Source organism: Ursus arctos, unplaced genomic scaffold (assembly GCF_023065955.2).
Source record: "Ursus arctos isolate Adak ecotype North America unplaced genomic scaffold, UrsArc2.0 scaffold_17, whole genome shotgun sequence".
Classification (NCBI taxonomy): domain Eukaryota; kingdom Metazoa; phylum Chordata; class Mammalia; order Carnivora; family Ursidae; genus Ursus; species Ursus arctos.
Window position 1 is genome coordinate 49,029,538 of NW_026622841.1, and position 17,405 is coordinate 49,046,942.

Genomic DNA, 17,405 nt, shown 5'->3' on the forward strand with positions numbered 1-17,405 from the left:
AATGAATCTAACAATGTATATAAAAGAATTATATGCCAGAGCAAAGTAGGATTTATCTTAACTATGCTTGCATACTTGCATTCAAAAATCAATTAATGTAATTCATTACATCAACAGGCTAAAAAGAAAAATCACATGATCACATCAATAGATTCAGAGAAAGCATTTAACAAAATTCAACACCCATTTAAGGTAAACACTCTTAGTAATGCAGGAGTGGAAGGGAACTTCCTCAGCTTGGTAAAAAAAAATATATTCACAAAGCCTACAAAGCATACTTAATGGTGGAGAACTTGAAACTTTCCCACTAAGATCAGGATCATAGCAGGGATGTCCCTTCCCAACTCTACTTTACAGCACCATATTGAAAGTCCCAGCTAATGCAATGAAACAAGGAAAGGAAATTAGAAGTTTATAAACTGGGAAGGAAAGAAATAAAATATCTTTGTTCACAGATGACATATGTAGAAAATCCAAAAATAGACCAAAAAAAAAAAAATCTTTGAATTTCTAAGTGATTACAGCAGTATTGCAGGATACAAGGCTAATACACAAAAATCAGTCATTATCCTATATACCAACAATGAACAACTGGAATTTGAAATTAAAACACAATACCATTTACATTACACAGCCAAAGTGAAATACTTAGGTATAAATCTAAAAAAAAATATGTGTAAGATCTTCATGAGGAAAACTATAAAACTCTGATAAAAGAAATCAAAGAACTAAGGAAATGGAGAGATATTCATGGAGGGGAAGACTCAATATTGTCAAGATGTCATTTCTTCCCTAGTTGTTCTATACATTCAACACAGTCCCACTAAAAATCCCTGTGAGTTGTTTTGTGAACATTGACAAACCAATTCTAGAGTTTACATGGAGAGGTAAAAGACCAGAATAGCCAACAAAGTACTGAAAGAGAAAGACAAATTTGGAGGATTCACACTACTCAGCTTCAAAATACACTTATAAAGCTACAATAATCAAGACAGTGTGATATTGGAAAGAAAGATGAGATTGAAGGAGAAAGAAAATTGGAGGACTGACACTCCAACTGATAGTGGTAATTACATGAGTAAATGTATACTTTTTTCCTTTTTATTATCAATCTCTGTAAAGGATAACCAACAAATGTGTACTCTTGACCAACTGAAGTAACTGCATCAAATTTACTTTCCTATCTGAAACAATAAAAAAATTGAAAAGGCAGGAAGAAAGAAAAGAAAGAAAGGAAGGAAGGAAGGAAAGATGGAAAGAAGGAAGGAAGAAAGAAAACCATTGGCTTTCAGGGTACTGGACATCAAGGAACACAGGACAGTGGTAAATTCACTAAATACTTCAAGTAAAAAGACTATGTTTGCTAGACTTTATAAACGTATTTTTAATATGAAGACTGAAAGTAAAAGAAAAGAAAAGAAATGCTATGCAAATTAATACTTACAAATACCTCTGGAGTGGCCATTCTATTATCAGAAACAATATCATAGAAAGCAAGAAGAATTACTTCACATAAAGAAGGATACTTTTTTTTTTTAAAGATTTTATTTATTTATTTGACAGAGATAGAGACAGCCAGCGAGAGAGGGAACACAAGCAGGGGGAGTGGGAGAGGAAGAAGCAGGGTCCCAGCGGAGGAGCCTGATGTGGGGCTCGATCCCAGATCGCCAGGATCACGCCCTGAGCCGAAGGCAGGCGCTTGACCGCTGTGCCACCCAGGCGCCCCAAGAAGGATACTTTTTTTTTTTTTTAAAGATTTTATTTATTTATTTAACACAGATAGAGACAGCCAGCAAGTGAGGGAACACAAGCAGGGGGAGCGGGAGAGGAAGAAGCAGGCTCATAGCGGAGGAGCCTGATGTGGGGCTCGATCCCACAACGCTGGGATCATGCCCTGAGCCGAAGGCAGACGCTTAACTGCTGTGCCACCCAGGTGCCCCAAGAAGGATACTTTTTTAATAATAAAGAGGTATCTGTACTTGGAAGATACCACAATTCTATTTCTGTGCACTCAATAATTATGACTTCAATTTATATCCTACAAAGACTGAAAGAACTAAAAAAGTAGATAAATTCAATGTCATAGAAAACCTTAACATTACTGTCTAAATAGCTAAGAGAAAAACAGAAAAAAATCTATAATGGTAGAGAAGATGTAGAGTTAACAAAATTGACCTAATTAACAAATGTAAAATATATGGGTTTCCTGGGTGGCTCAGATGGTTAAGTATCTGCCTGCGGCCCAAGTTATCAATGATCTCCAAGTCCTGGTATTGAGCCCTGCTTTGGGATCCCTGCTCAGTAGAGAATCTGCTTCTCGCCCTGCCTCTCCTCTCTGCTTATGCTCACTCTCTCTCAAATGAATAAATAAAATCCTTAAATAAATATATATAAAAGATAATATAATGTAAAATACATTAATTAAATACTTGCACATGAAATATTTACTAAAAGTGACCATGCACTGGAATATAAATAAAACCTCTACAAATATTAAAAGAATTTGATGGGCTATATTCTGCCATCACAGTGGAATGTAGTTAGATATCAGTAATAAAAAAGGTAAGTTCACAAGTAGTTAACATTTACAAAATAATGTCTAAATAGTCCATGGGATAAAGAAGAAATCATAGTGCAATAAGGGAACATTAAAACTGGATGATAATGAAGATACAACATTTTCAAACTTGTGAGATGCAAGGCAAAGTCGTTACTAGAGTGAGATTTGCAGCCTTGTATACATGTGTTAGAAAAGAAAAAAGGTGGAAAATCAGTGATCTTATCTTTATCAGGAATCTAGAAAATGAAAAGCAAGACAAGATGAAGGAGAAAGGTAATGATAAAAATAAAGGTAGAAAGTAATAGAAAATTTTTCTTTTTTTAAAAGATTTATTTATTTTAGAGAGAAGAGAGTGAGAGCACGCATGAGTGGGGGGGAAGGGCAAAGGGAGAAAGAGGCAGAGAAGCAGAGAAGCAGACCCCCCACTGAGCACAGAGCCTACAGGGGCTCATCTCAGGATCCCCAGATCAAGAACTGAGCTGAAACCCAGTTGGAAGCTTAACCAACTGAGCCATTCAGGTGCCCTGAAAAATTTTTCTAACAGAAAATTTGAAGTCAAAATGTGGCACTGTGAAGAGTTAACAAAATTTACAAATTCAGCATAACTTTATCAAGAAATAAGAGAAAAACACAGATTATAAATACCAGAAATTAAAAAAGTAAAAACATAACTACAGATTTTACAGAAATAAAAAAAATAAGAAGAAGATATTCTAAGCAGGCAAGGCCAATAATTTAGAAAGCTCAAATGAAATAGAAATTTTAAAAATACAATTTTTCCAAACCAATAGAAGAATACATAATTTAAGTAGCCTAGTAACTATTAAAAATTACTTTATTATAAATTTTTATTTCAGAAAATCTCAGGTTCAAGGGCTTCAACAGGATATTCTTTTAAATCTTTAAGGAAATTACAACACCAATGTTGTATAAACTCTTCTGGGAGATTAGAAAAAGAGAGATTAGTATAACTTTGATACCAAAGCCTAACAAAGACATTACATCAATAAGAACTTGCACACCAGTCTCTTTCATTAACAAAGGTATAAAAATCATTAGAAAAAAAATTAACGAAGAACATTTAACAATATTTATTTAGTTAGTTATTTAGTTGCTTATGTAAGATTTTAATTTATTTGAGAGAGAGAGTGAGCAAGAGAAAGCACAGGCAGGGGGAGGGGCAGAGGGAGAAACAGCTCCCCACTGAGCAGGGAGCCTGATGCAGGACTCCATCCCAGAACCCTGGGATCATGACCTGAGCTGAAGGCAGAGGCTTAACCAACTGAACCAGCCAGGTGCCTGAAAACTTAACAATATTTAAAAAGAAAACACATGACATAAAAGTGGAATGTATTTCAGGCCTGCCAGAGTGATTTACCATTTACATTTTGTCAGTCTAATTCATCATGTTAACATGGAAAGGAAGAAAAATTATATGATTACATTGATAGATTTAGTTACTGCGCTTGATAAATTCAGACAGCATTTATAAAAAAATAAAAACAAGGTAGAATGCAAGAGAATTTTCTTAGCTTAATAATGAATTATCCGAGACATCATATTTAATAGTGAAATATTGAAAGATTTTTCTCTGAGATTGGGAAGGTGACAAAAATGCCCTTTCCACTAGCTCTTTTCAGCATCTTCCTGGATACTTTACATAGTGCAAGAAGGTAAGTAAAAGAAAAAAAAAAAAAAAGATTAAGGGTTGGAAAGGTAGGAACTAAATTCAGAAAATAGGATTGTGAATTAAAAAATTTCAAAGACTCTCCAGATAAGTTATTATAATTAATTAAGTGGAGTTAGCGTAATTATAGAATACACTATGCAAAGACAAATTTTAAAATTTAAACTAGAAGCAAATAACTAGAAAATTAATTTTAAAATAATATAATTATCAATTGTATTAAAAATTACCAAACAAATAGAAAGTCAAAGGACCTCTACATTAAACATTGCAAAACTATTGACAGAAATTTAAGATGATAAAATAAACAATACATCATGTTCATGGATTGAAAGATACAGTATTGTAAAATATTTTTTTTTAATTAGAAATTATTGTGTAAGAAACTGCCCCATATTTAGTGACTTAAAATAACAGTCACTTATTATTACTAGTGAATCTACTAGTCATAGCGAAAAGTCTCTTGATCTAGGTCATGCTCAGTGGATCTTGACCTGTCTCATAATGGATCTGTGACCATCTGGTAGATCAATTTTAGCCTAGGTGGTCCTGAATAACTTCACTTGCATACTGGGAGATGTCTGGCCCTAACATGGGCAACAGGTGTTATAGGGACATTTGTCTCCTATAATTAAGCAGGCTATCCTACGTTTGTTCATATTGGCAGGGTTCCAAAAAAAGAATAAACACAAGTCTGCTTAAAGCCCAACCGTGACACTATACAATATCATTTCCATTGTATTGTTCATCCAAAACAGGTCCTATGCCTTGCCCAGGTTCAGGGGTTGGGCAAATAGACTTTATATCTTGACAGGGTGAGTTGCACACTTTCATTGCAAAAGAATGACTATAGATAGGGCGCCTGGGTGGCAGCGTTGTTAAGCGTCTGCCTTCGGCTCAGGGTGTGATCCCGGCATTATGGGATCGAGCCCCACATCAGGCTCCTCTGGTGGGAGCCTGCTTCTTCCTCTCCCACTCCCCCTGCTTGTGTCCCTCTCTCACTGTCTCCATCTCTGTCAAATAAAAGAAAAAAGAAAAAAGAAAAAAAGAATGACTATAGATAAAGATGGAAAATTGTGTGCATTTTTCTTCTATAACAGATATTTCTTCTTAACCAATTTTGTTATAACATCAGTACATCCCAATAAAAATCTTGTGGGGTGTGTGTGTATGTGTGTATAAATTGGCAAGCTGAATCTGAAGTTCATTTAGAAATGTAAATGGCTGGGCACATGGGTGGCTCAGTCCTTTAAGCATCTGCCTTCAGCTCTGGTCATGATCCCGGTGTGCTGGGATTGAGTCCTGCATTGGGCTCCCTGCTCAGCGGGGAGTCTGCTTCTCCCTCTGTCCCCCTGCCCTGCTCGTGATCTCTCTCTCTCTCAAATAAATAAATAAATAAAATCTTAAAAAAAAAAAAAAAGAAATGTAAATGGCTAACAATAGCCAAGTGATTTTTTTTTATTTTTAAAGGTTTTATTTATTTATTTATTTGAGGGAGAGAGAGAGTACAATGTGGGGAGGGAGAGAGAGAAGCAGACTCCACACTGAGCACGGAGTCCAACACAGGGCTCAATCTCACAACACTCAGATCATGACCTGAGCCAAAATAGTCAGATGCTTAACTGACTGAGCCATCCAGGCACCCCAGTAGCCAAGGTGATCTTAAAAAAAGGAACCATGCTGGAGATCTGCACTAACAAATAACAGGACCTATTATAAAGTTGTGGTAATTAAGATAGTATGTCATTGGTACAAGGATATGTTTTACCTCATTTCTAACAAAGCTGATGTGCAAGGTGGCATGGAAACAGTCTTTTCCATACATTGTTCTAGGTCCTTTGAATAGTTATATTAAAAAAGAAAAGAACACTGATCCTACTTAACCACACACACACACACACACACACACACACAAGCAAGCCGACTACAGGTATAAATGACAAAGATAAACAATAAAGCTCTTTGGAAAACATCTTTATACTTTAGGAGTAGACCAGTAATTCTCAACAGGGCACTAAATGTGCTAATCATAATTCAGAATGAGAACTTAGACTATTTTAAGAACTTCTATTCATCACATACATCACTAGGAATGTGACACTATAAACCACAAAAAAGGCAAAGACCTACTGCAACTCAGTAATAAGAGACAAACAACCAAAAAAAGAATATACAAAAGACTCGAGGAAGGACTTCACAAAAAAGTAGATATCGAAATGGTTGATACAACTATAAAAAGTACACAGAACATTATTAGCTATCAGAGAAATTACAATTAAAACCACAGTGGCTTACACAGGCATCAGAATGAATAAGATGAAGAAAGGAGAGAATACCAAGTGTTGGAGAGGGTGTGGAACATCCCAAACTCTCATAATGCTGAATGGGAATGTAATCGCACAGTCACTTTGGGAAACTATTGATACATACTGAAGAATCCCACTCCAGTACTCAACAGAAATACCTACATAAAGTCACCAAAATGCACATAAGAATGTAGATAAGAGCCTATTCATAATAGTCCCAAACTGATAACAGCACAAATATCCATATATGATAGAATAGATAAATAATATTTGTATAGTCACACAATGGAATGCTATCCAGAAATAAGAATGGGCAAACTATAATTATATCCAACATGAATGAAACTCAGAAACACAATGTTGAATCAAAGATGACAGAAACAAAAGAGTACATACTTCGATTCCACTTACTTAGAGAACAGTAAAAGGCGCATAAAGTATTGTGCTAAAAGTTGGAATAGTGGTTCTCTTTGGGAGGACTGTGATGTGAGAAGGCTGTCTGCAGTGACAGTAATGCTCTGCCTATGGACGTGGGCTAGAGTTCTAGAGGAGAAAGAGAAAGAAAAAAGCCGATAGTATTTAATCATACACAGAATGTTTTGCAATAGGTGATAAAATAGTATAGACTTTGAAATAGATGATGCCATTCTATTTTCAGATACATTTGCCTACACGGATAAAACTTCACATTATCATTGCATGCTCTTACGTTATCTGCTCATCTTAGCTTTAGTGAGCTAAGTCATTCAATAACACCATATACTCATCTGGTCTTTAATCTTAGTTTATTATCTGAATTGTGCTGCTGCTGGGTTTAGCATCATCATTTTGTGTGATTATTTAAAAATAAACCTCATTAGATAATATTAAGCCCTAATTCCCAAATGGGGAATGTGCATTTTTTTTACTAATCAATTTGTTTCACAATTTAATGGGAAAGTTTTGAATTTTTTCCCCTTAGGAAAATATGCAGATGGATTTGTATCAAAAATCATTTTTGTGCTGGAATACAAAGACTTAAGTCTTTAAAACAAAACCTCAGAGCACCTGGCTCAAGGGCACCATCTTTCCCAGATCACCAAAGAAGCAGTATATTTATAGGAGCTGAGATGGTAGCTGCAGAAGTGATTGATGGCACTGTGTTCTATGGCTCCTTTGATAAAATCATGACCCCGTAATTTGGAGACCAGCTAGTTGCATCAAACAAAGGAATTGGTATTATTTTATTTTCCTTGTAAATTTATCATTAAGGAATAAAGAGCTATTTGAATTTGAGCAGGGCTGATGTTTTAGGGATTGGGCAGAAGAAAGTTGCAACTCTATAAACAAAGCATATATGAATAGATGTACAGATGTACAGATATATAGATAGGCATAAATCTACCCATCATCAATACACAGAAATCTATGCATAATCCATCCATCCATCCATCCATCCATCCACACTTCCTATCTGTCTATGAAAAAGAGTGACCCATCTGCATTAGAGAATTACTACTCTTGGTATTGTGAGATTTTGAATGTATGACAAATGCTCCTACTTATGAACTTGTTTGCCCATTGGTTAGACTAGCACATAGTAGGTGCTCAATAAAAAATTGGTGAGTGAATAAATTGTTTATACTCCACTTCCTTCCATGAAGCAGTTCTAACTTTTGGACAGTCTCCAAGATTATGAAACCCGAAGCTGCCCTGACAGCAGCTTCCTTTCATCAGCTCAGCTTCCTACTGTCGCTGGGAAGACAAGATTTGAAAGTTCTCTTTTTATGGTCAATCATGTTAATTTTGATCCATTGAGCATTTAAAAACCAAATGTACTACCTGAAAGCTAAACATCAGTGTGGCTTCTTTTGTCTTTTGCATGGGGGTCAAAAATAATAACAGTACCTGTCTTGAAATCTCCAGTGCACGTGCTTATCTCTGCTATACTTTTCCTGACTCTATCAGTGCACTGAAAATGCCTTTTGAACGTCTTTGTACTAGTGAAGGTAATCTAATCGTTGTAATTTATGATGCCCAAATCTCAGTGGCTTAACAGAAATTAATTTTGTTCTTATAAAGTCCAATTGGAGGCTTGGGGGGACATAGGATTGAAGGGGTATTAAACTGCTCCAAAAGTGATTGAAGGACACGGACTCCTTACGTCCCATTCTTTCCTTCTTTCTCTAGGATCTTAGAGTCCTCTGCTAGATCTTTTGAATCTTACTGGCAGACAAGGGGAGTGAAGCTTTGTATAGGTCAGACAGGACATGGCATTCATCGTATCTGCCCACACTCTTGGCCAGAGTTCATTTGGATAACAACACCCAATGGCAAATGATGCAGAAAACTTCTGCCAGTGCGCCCCAGAGAAGGAGGAAGGAGGTTTGCTGAGTAGCTAACCAGTTTCTGTTATTGGAATTATTGGTCTCTATAGTACCAAAAAATGGAATTTTAATTTTATTATAACACTGAACACTCTGATGGACACCTGTTATTAACCACTTCTTGAAACTGCCTCCTCTTTGATTTTCACAATCTAAATTTTCATTTTTTTTCCCTTCTACTCTTTTTTTAAAGTTTTTATTTAAATACCAGTTAGTTAACCTGCAGTGTAATACTAATTTCAGGTGTACAATTTAGTGATTTAAGACTTACATACAACACACAGTGCTCATCACTGCTTAATCCCCATCACCTATTTAACCCATCTTCCCACCCACCTCTCCTCTGGTAACCATCAGTTTGTTCTCTATAGTTAAGAGTCTGTTTCTTGGTTTGCCTCTCTCTTTTTCCCCCATGACTATTTGTTTTGTTTCTTACATTCTGCAAATGAGTGAAATCATATGGTGTTTGTCTTTCTCTGACTGACTGACTTCACTTGCGTAATATTCTCTAGCTCCATCCATGTTGTTGAAAATGGCAAGATTTCATTCTTTTTTATAGCTGAGTAAAATTCCAGTGTGTGTGTGTGTGTGTGTGTGTGTGTGTGTACCACATCTTCTTTATCCATTCATCAGTCAATGGACATATGGGCCTTTTCCATAATTTGACTATTGTAGATAATGCTGCTAAGGGAAACAAAAGCGCAAAAAACCAGAACAAAACAAAAACCTATTGGGACTTCATCAAAATAAAAAGCTTCTTCACAGCAAAGGAAAGAATCAAGAAAACGAAAAGGCAACGTAGGGAATGGGAGAAGATATTTGCAAATGACATAACCAATAAAGGGTTTGTATCCAAAATATATAAAGAACTTATAAAACTCAATACCACCCCAAAAATAATCTCTTTCACTCTTGCTAGCCATTCATTCTAGACCCTTTTTGAGCACTGTTCTTTCTCTGAGAAGTCTAAAAGTCAAAGTCATAATTCCAAAAGACTCTGTTGTCATCTCTCTGAGCTTTCACTTCAAATATGATTCCTACAGTATCTTTTTAAAAGGCTTTTATTAATTTTTTTAGTATAGTTGACACACAATGTTATATTAATTTCAGGTGTGCAATATAATGATTGGACACGTTTTTACATTATGCTGTGCTCACTGTAAGTGCAGCTACCATCTGTCACCATACACTTTTACAATATCATTGACTATATTCTTTGTATAATTCCTACAATATCTTTTTAAAAAGCTTACCTCAAATGTTTCCTTTACATTTGGGTGATTCTTATATCTAATCAAGAATTCTTCTAAATTCCACACCCATATTTCCAACAGCCTAATAAATATTTCAATTTGGAAGCCCACAGGCACCTTGAATCAATCACATTGAAAAATTAATCATTAGTTTCTGCCAAAATCATTCTGTATCATCTATCTTGGTGAATGGTAATACTCTTTGCTTTGTAATTTCATATTCTTTATTCTCACATACACACTCCTCAGTGTATATCATCAATCCAGTTACCAAATTCTACAATTTCTAGCTTTTAATATCTTTTGTACCTACCATCTATTTTTCACTGCCTGAATTCAGGCTGTCATCAGATTTTTGCCTGGCTTCAAGACAGAGCAGTTAGGAAGAACCAAACTGGAATGTGCAATTGACAGAGTAGATTGGAGGACTCTGGAGATAGACTAGGAGTTGGGCAGGACAGAGCCTAGGAAGAGAAGATGGATATCAGAGCCAAGTATTAAACTCCTGCACAGGGTTCAATATCTAAGCAGAGATTACGGTCAAGTTGATGGGCTAGCCGAATGAACTTGCTAGACTGAGACCTGCAGTTGAGCAAAGCAGAGTCAGGAGCATAGCCAAGAACAGCAGTATTTGGGCCAGATGGATGCTGATCAGAGTCACGAACAAATCGGTATAATTCAAAGTGCAAGAATCAGAGTGGGCTGGGGTGCAAACTATGAAACTAATTTCTTAGATAAGCTCTCAGCCAGTTCTGTTAAATGGCCAGAATGAGAAGTAGCGGAGTTTCACAGAGACAGATTTCTGCTCACTCCAAGAAATATCTTTTAGTCATCAAAAGGTTGATTATGAAAAAGGTGGGCTATCTTGTAAGTTAGTGAGTTCCCAGTGACTAAGATGATTCAGAGAGATTTCATGAAGGCCTGCAAAGCTATGGTTAAGGCTGTTTCTGATCTCTCAGATGAGGGGATTAGACAGTTGCTGAGCTCATTTACCACTCTCAAATATTATAAGTTTTTATCTTACCTTCAATTTGAAAGCTATGATTTGGTTCCAACTGGGCTTTGTGGCAATCTTTCACATTCTCTCCTCTATAGCAGATACCAAGTTGCAGAAAGTCTCCTGTGTTACTCTGTGTTGCATTGCCTATCCTCAGAGAAGTAGTTTTTACCTTAGTCCCATCCATACTCAACAAATAGACTGTTTAGTTTGCTCTCCCCCATACCCGTCCTGGTTGAATTGGGGTGCCAGTTAACCAGTGAATTCCTTGAGATTTGGGGATTGACTGGCCCTTTGGTTGAACAGGAACGATGAAGGCAATCTGGAGCACAGCATCCAAATCATGGGATCCAGCTTTGGCAAACAGAGATGCCTAAAACTGACGGGCCCTTCATGCAGAGACCAAAGCCAAGCAGCGGTGACACAAGATCTAACTTGGGAAGCTTCTCGCTGAGAAGGCTGAGCTTCTTAGATTTGTTGTCAAACGTAACATTTGGAAGTGGTAAATCATTGCAGGAGCCTGTGTGCTTGGCAACCGTGTTCCTGCCTGGGTTGCTGGCAGTCGAAGCCGTTTATGGATCCATAGCCTCATATAGTTCTGATGGGGACATGTGAGCCATCAGTGACTGATCATTTTGGGAAAACCTGACAGAGAACAGAAATTTTCCTTACTTGCTCTTGCCATAATGAAGTGAGCATAAGCTGAATGAAATAAAGTTGTCTCATTTATTATACAGATGACTCACATGCTTTCTGACTCATGCCAGTAAAATCACTCTGCAACTAGCAGAAATATGCCAGGGCCTAAGAAAAATTGTGCTCTGTGGGCCCCCGCCCTCCCCTTCCCGACGACTAGGGTATCATGATGCCGTTGAGACCTGCCCTCTGCTTGGAGCTGGGGCAGTAAGTCATTTAATTGCAGGATGACTTTTCTGGCTATAGATATACCCTTCAGGATAGGAGCTGTTCATCAACCCTGTCCATGACATCATTAAATTAACAGCTCCTGCATATAAGTAACATATTATAGCTTTGTCATTCCCACAGTTTTCAAATGCTTCTGTTCTTTCATCCATCAGGTAAAACAAAGATGCAATGGAAACCTGTGCTTTCAGAACAGATGCCTCCATAATTGTGCTGTTCAAAAGAATGTGCTGTCATGCTCTGTACTATGTCTCCTTTCCATCTGCTTTTTGTCTGGTTGTATTTGAGCAGAAGCCATTTTCCCCCGCTCAGCTTACTTTCAAAACTTGATATGATAGAAGTATTGCCAGGAGTCTGAATAAAAGCAGAATGTATTGTATGGCGTCATTATAAGACTTCGGTCAGTTAAACACTCTGAGAATTTACTATAGTAGTCAAGAATAGAATTCATTTGGATTATCTTTCGAGAATATACGCTAGGTGAGCTGTACCTCACACTATAGTCCTAAACTAATTTGCAGTTTAGTGATAAAAGTTGACTTTCTGGAAAAATAACATTTGATTTGTATCTATTGTGATTTCTTGAAGGGTAAAATCTTACACTTATCTAAGAGCAGGTCATCACTTTTACAGTTGGTCTTTAGTAAGAACGTCTTTGGAAATAATAAAACTTAAGGCTTCTACTTTCTTTGTCTTGCCCATCCAACCTATGTGAGAAGGCCTATGCTTTTCTCTAACGCAGAGATCTAGGCACAGGAAAATGAAGAGATCTACCAGAGATTCTAGACAAAAAACCTGACTGAAACTCCTGGGCCTCAGGGACTCTATTCTTGTATTCTTTAAGCAGTGAATTTCTGTATATCACTTTATTTTCACGTATGACTTTCATATGATATTTATTCTTATAAAATGGTTATTCATTCTAGCTCTTTCTTGTGGGTTTTACATTCTCCTTCTGAGAAATTGAAATTGTCTCTGTGTAACATTTGTCAAAACATTCCTCTTTCCTCATTCACTGACCTTTTTTTCTACACATAACATTTTATCCTCAGTGGTTTGGAGTCTGGCACAGGGATTCTTAATAGGAGAGCAAGAAGACATCTATTTGAACTAATCTATATATTTTTTATTTAAGCTGATATTGATTCTCTTGCAAGCTCAAATTAGGTGTAAAGGGTCATTTTTAAATGTGAATTGAGCTAAAAATTTCTAGGGAAAATTCTAAGATAAATTGATAAATGTGGATTGGTTAATAGGGTAAATTAGCTATAACTACTTGTCGACCCAGTCTGAACCAATTAAATCGTATCTTCTCTAGAATTTCAAAAATATGTTCTATCAGATTTGATTTTTGTGAGTTTTTCCCATGAAATAAAATTTCACTGTAAAATAAACTCAGGGAATGCCAGATGATATATTTTCCTGAGAAATTTAGAATGTGTATTTGTATGATGGAACCCCTGAGATGTCACATAATCAATAAACACTTTTGACTACATTTAATTTTGTTAAATACAGCATTTTCTCCCTTTGCCATACCTGTTGGCATGCTGAAGAGTTGCTGTCTTATTGGACACTTATTAGGAATCTTTGAACTAAAATTTTCTTCCAGTAGGTAATACAGAGTCATTTTTAGAAATACTTACTACTACTCAAAGCATGGAAGTTTTGGTGAAACACAAATTATATTTTCTGTTAGATGACATTATTTGTTTGAACAAATAATTGCCATCTTCAAAAAGAAACTTGTCTGTGAGCTCGAGTACATACTATTTATTTTTGTATTCTTATCACCTAGCACAATGCCATTAGTCAAAGCTCAATCTTTGTTGAGTTCGAAACAGTAAATAAAAAGATACCTGAAGATTTCAGATTACCTTGTACACAAAGATTTGTTTTTGTTTTTGTTTCTTTTTTTAAAGATTTTATTTATTTATTTGACAGAGAGACAGCCAACTAGAGAGGGAACACAGGCAGGGGGAGTGGGAGAGAAAGAAGCAGGCTCCTAGCAAAAGAGCCTGATGTGGGGCTTGATCCCAGAATGCTGGGATCACGCCCTGAGCCGAAGGCAGACGCTTAACGACTGTGCCACCCAGGCACCCCACAAAGATGCACATTTGAATGTTAGAAAATTAAAATCTGTTCTAAGCATCCAAAATGCTACATTTTCCTAAAATAGCCCATGTTTTCCTTTATAAAACAAGTTTAGTCTCCAGTGGCTTCTCACTGAGAATGGATACACTCTATTTATATTTTTTAAGTGAAATAGAAAATGCAGAACCAATGAATAGATATTATAGCTGTCCCATAAGACCCTAGCCAGTTTTTTAAAAAAAATTTAAAACATGACTGTTTTCTAAGAAATAATAAGAAACAATATTCATTGAACGTATTATTTTCTTTTCTGGTACTTTCTTTTCCTTCTTTCTTTCTTTTTTTTTTTAAAGATTTATTTATTTATTTTAGAGAGGGGAAGAGGGACAGAAGGAGAGAGATAATCCCAAACAGACTCCCTGGTGAACATGGAGCCCGACATAAGGCTCAGTCTCACAACCTTGAGATCATAACCTGAGCTGAAATCAAGAGTCGGACACTTAACCGACTGAGCCACCCACGTGCCCCACTTTTCTGATACTTTCAATGCAAGTCATAGGTTTATTGAAAGTTCTATCACTCTAGTGGAAACAAGTATGAAATATTTTTCCATGGAGTTTTTGTTGTTTTGCTTTTGTTTTGAAGATACCGGAAGTACCATGTAATTATTGTCATGGTATTGGATATCTGGTCTGGGAAAACAGCAGCATGAAGTGACAATAGCCAATGTAATGGTAGTTTTTTTTTATATATATATAAATCTTTTTTTTTTTTAAGATTTATTTATCTATTTATTTGACAGAGACAGCCAGCGAGAGAGGGAACACAAGCAGGAGGAGTGGGAGAGGAAGAAGCAGGCTCCCAGCAGAAGAGCCTGATGTGGGGCTCGATCCCAGAACGCTGGGATCACGCCCTGAACCAAAGGCAGATGCTTAAAGACTGCGCCACCCAGGCGCCCCCAATGTAATGGTAGTTTGATGTTAATAATAATTTAGTGTTTGTAGTAATCCAAAACTAATTGTCCCAATTCTCTGTGTTTTACTTTTGATATCTTAAGGCTTTTTGTCTATTTTGTCATATGTTTTAACTTCAGGTGAATAAAATCACATCAAAACAAGCATGGAGAAGGGCTCTGAACAGACTGGTGGGCACTGGTATTGAAACTATATAGAGGCCACCTGGGTGGCTCAGTAAGTTAAGCATCTGCCTTCAGCTCAGGTCATGATCCCAGGGTCCTGGGATGGAGCCCCACATCAGGCTCCCTGCTCAGTAGGGAGTCTGTTCTTCCCTCTCCCTCTGCCCCCCTCACTCATGCTCTCTGTTTCTCTCTTTCTCAAATAAATAAATAAAATCTTTAAAAAAATCAGCTATATGGGATTGTGGTCTGACAACACTCTCACTAGATTTGCTGGTCTTATGTATACATATATCTGGCATTAATCTAGTGGATTGGAGCCATGGTCTTGACACAGTAAATATCACTATGTCTCAATACCAGAGAGAGAGAGAGCCCCAGGATTATAGAAGCATCTTTCAGACTATTAACTGTACAATAGATTATTGTGCCATGTAGATTAGAGAAGGATTTTGACCCTTTGGACCTATGCTCTTTACTTGGCCTCACTGAATTATTTAGTCTTCAGTGTTGACCTCCTTGTTATTTTTTTGGTAGTGGTTATTTAACTGCAATGTCTAATCATCCCTCTCCTGAAGCCTTCTGGATTGTTTCATTCTATTCCTACAATGTTTTATTCTTCTCAATGAAACTTACCTCCTTCATTATCATCTAGTATCTGAAATTCTTTATCTTTCTTAAAAACAAAATTAGGAGAATTAACACGCTCCCTTCATAGTTTCCTCATTCACTATTTCATTAAATATTTTAAATACCTTGATTCTATTATTTGTTTTATATTCTGAGTATATATCTATATCTACATATAGATATACGTATATAGTTTTATTTTAAACTCCTCAAAAGACAGACTATTTAGCCTGAATTTTGGAGAGTTTAATATAATATCAGGTGTATCAGATGATGCATCATTATATGATAAACACCTAAGTACTCTCTATATATTGTAACTGTTCTTAATGATTGTTGATTCAGTGTCATATAGATATCTATATGATTCAATATCATATAGATATTAAGCCAATTTATCTTCAGTTATTTTATTTTCCAAAAGTCATGGGGAAGTTAAATGTAGGGACCTATGATGATGTTGTATCTGTTTATCATATGATTGAGTTACATTATCTAGTAAAGCTGAATTGGTATACTTTCCAGCATATGGCGTATTGAATCAATAATGTGAGAAGGAAAAAGAATAATGGAAGGAGTACATTCAATTTAGTATAAAATCTTACTGCTTTATGCTACATGAATTAAATTGTTAAAGAATTAAGTGAGCATTGATTGTTTATTCTATGCCAGGAACTAAGGACCTACAGTGAACATATCATGAGGACAAGATAGACATGATTACTTCCTTATGGGACTCACTGTCCATTTGCAATTCACAAATGGATATGTGGTAAAATAACTATACATTAATATATATCCTATAGAATGGCAGTGGATAGAAGATTCCAGGCAAAGATAGATTCAGTGCCAAAAGCCATGAGTTACGAAAAATCATATTCTAGAAATCAAGAAAGAAGACCAATATGGTTAGAAGATAACAAGTGGGGGGAAAATGGCATGGGGTGAGGCAGAGGCTCAACCACGCAGAATCTCAGTCCATAATGAGGAGCTGGGATTTTATTCTAGGTGTAATGGAAAACAGTGAAAAATTTACAAACAGAGGAGTGAAATGATCAGATTTAGGATTTTAGGGTTTTATATTTCTGTGCAGAAAAAAATAACTCTTAAGCTTCGTTTGCTTATTTTTCCTTTAAGTTCAAGCCAGACATTTTGATAATTTGATTAGGGTGGTAGCAATGGAAAAAGACGTGCATGAAGTTGGGGCATCTGGGTGGCTCAGTCGGTTAAGTGTCTGGCTTCAGCTCAGGTCATGATCTTGGGGTCCTGGGATCAAGCCACACATCAAGCCCTACATCTGGCTCCCTGCTCCATGGGGAGCCTGCTTCTCCCTCTGCCTCTACCTCTCTCTCTGTTTCTCATGAATAAATTAATTAAATATTTAAAAAAAAAAGAAGTGCATGGAGTGGAGAGATATTTTTGGAAATGGTATGATAAGATTCATTGTTGATGA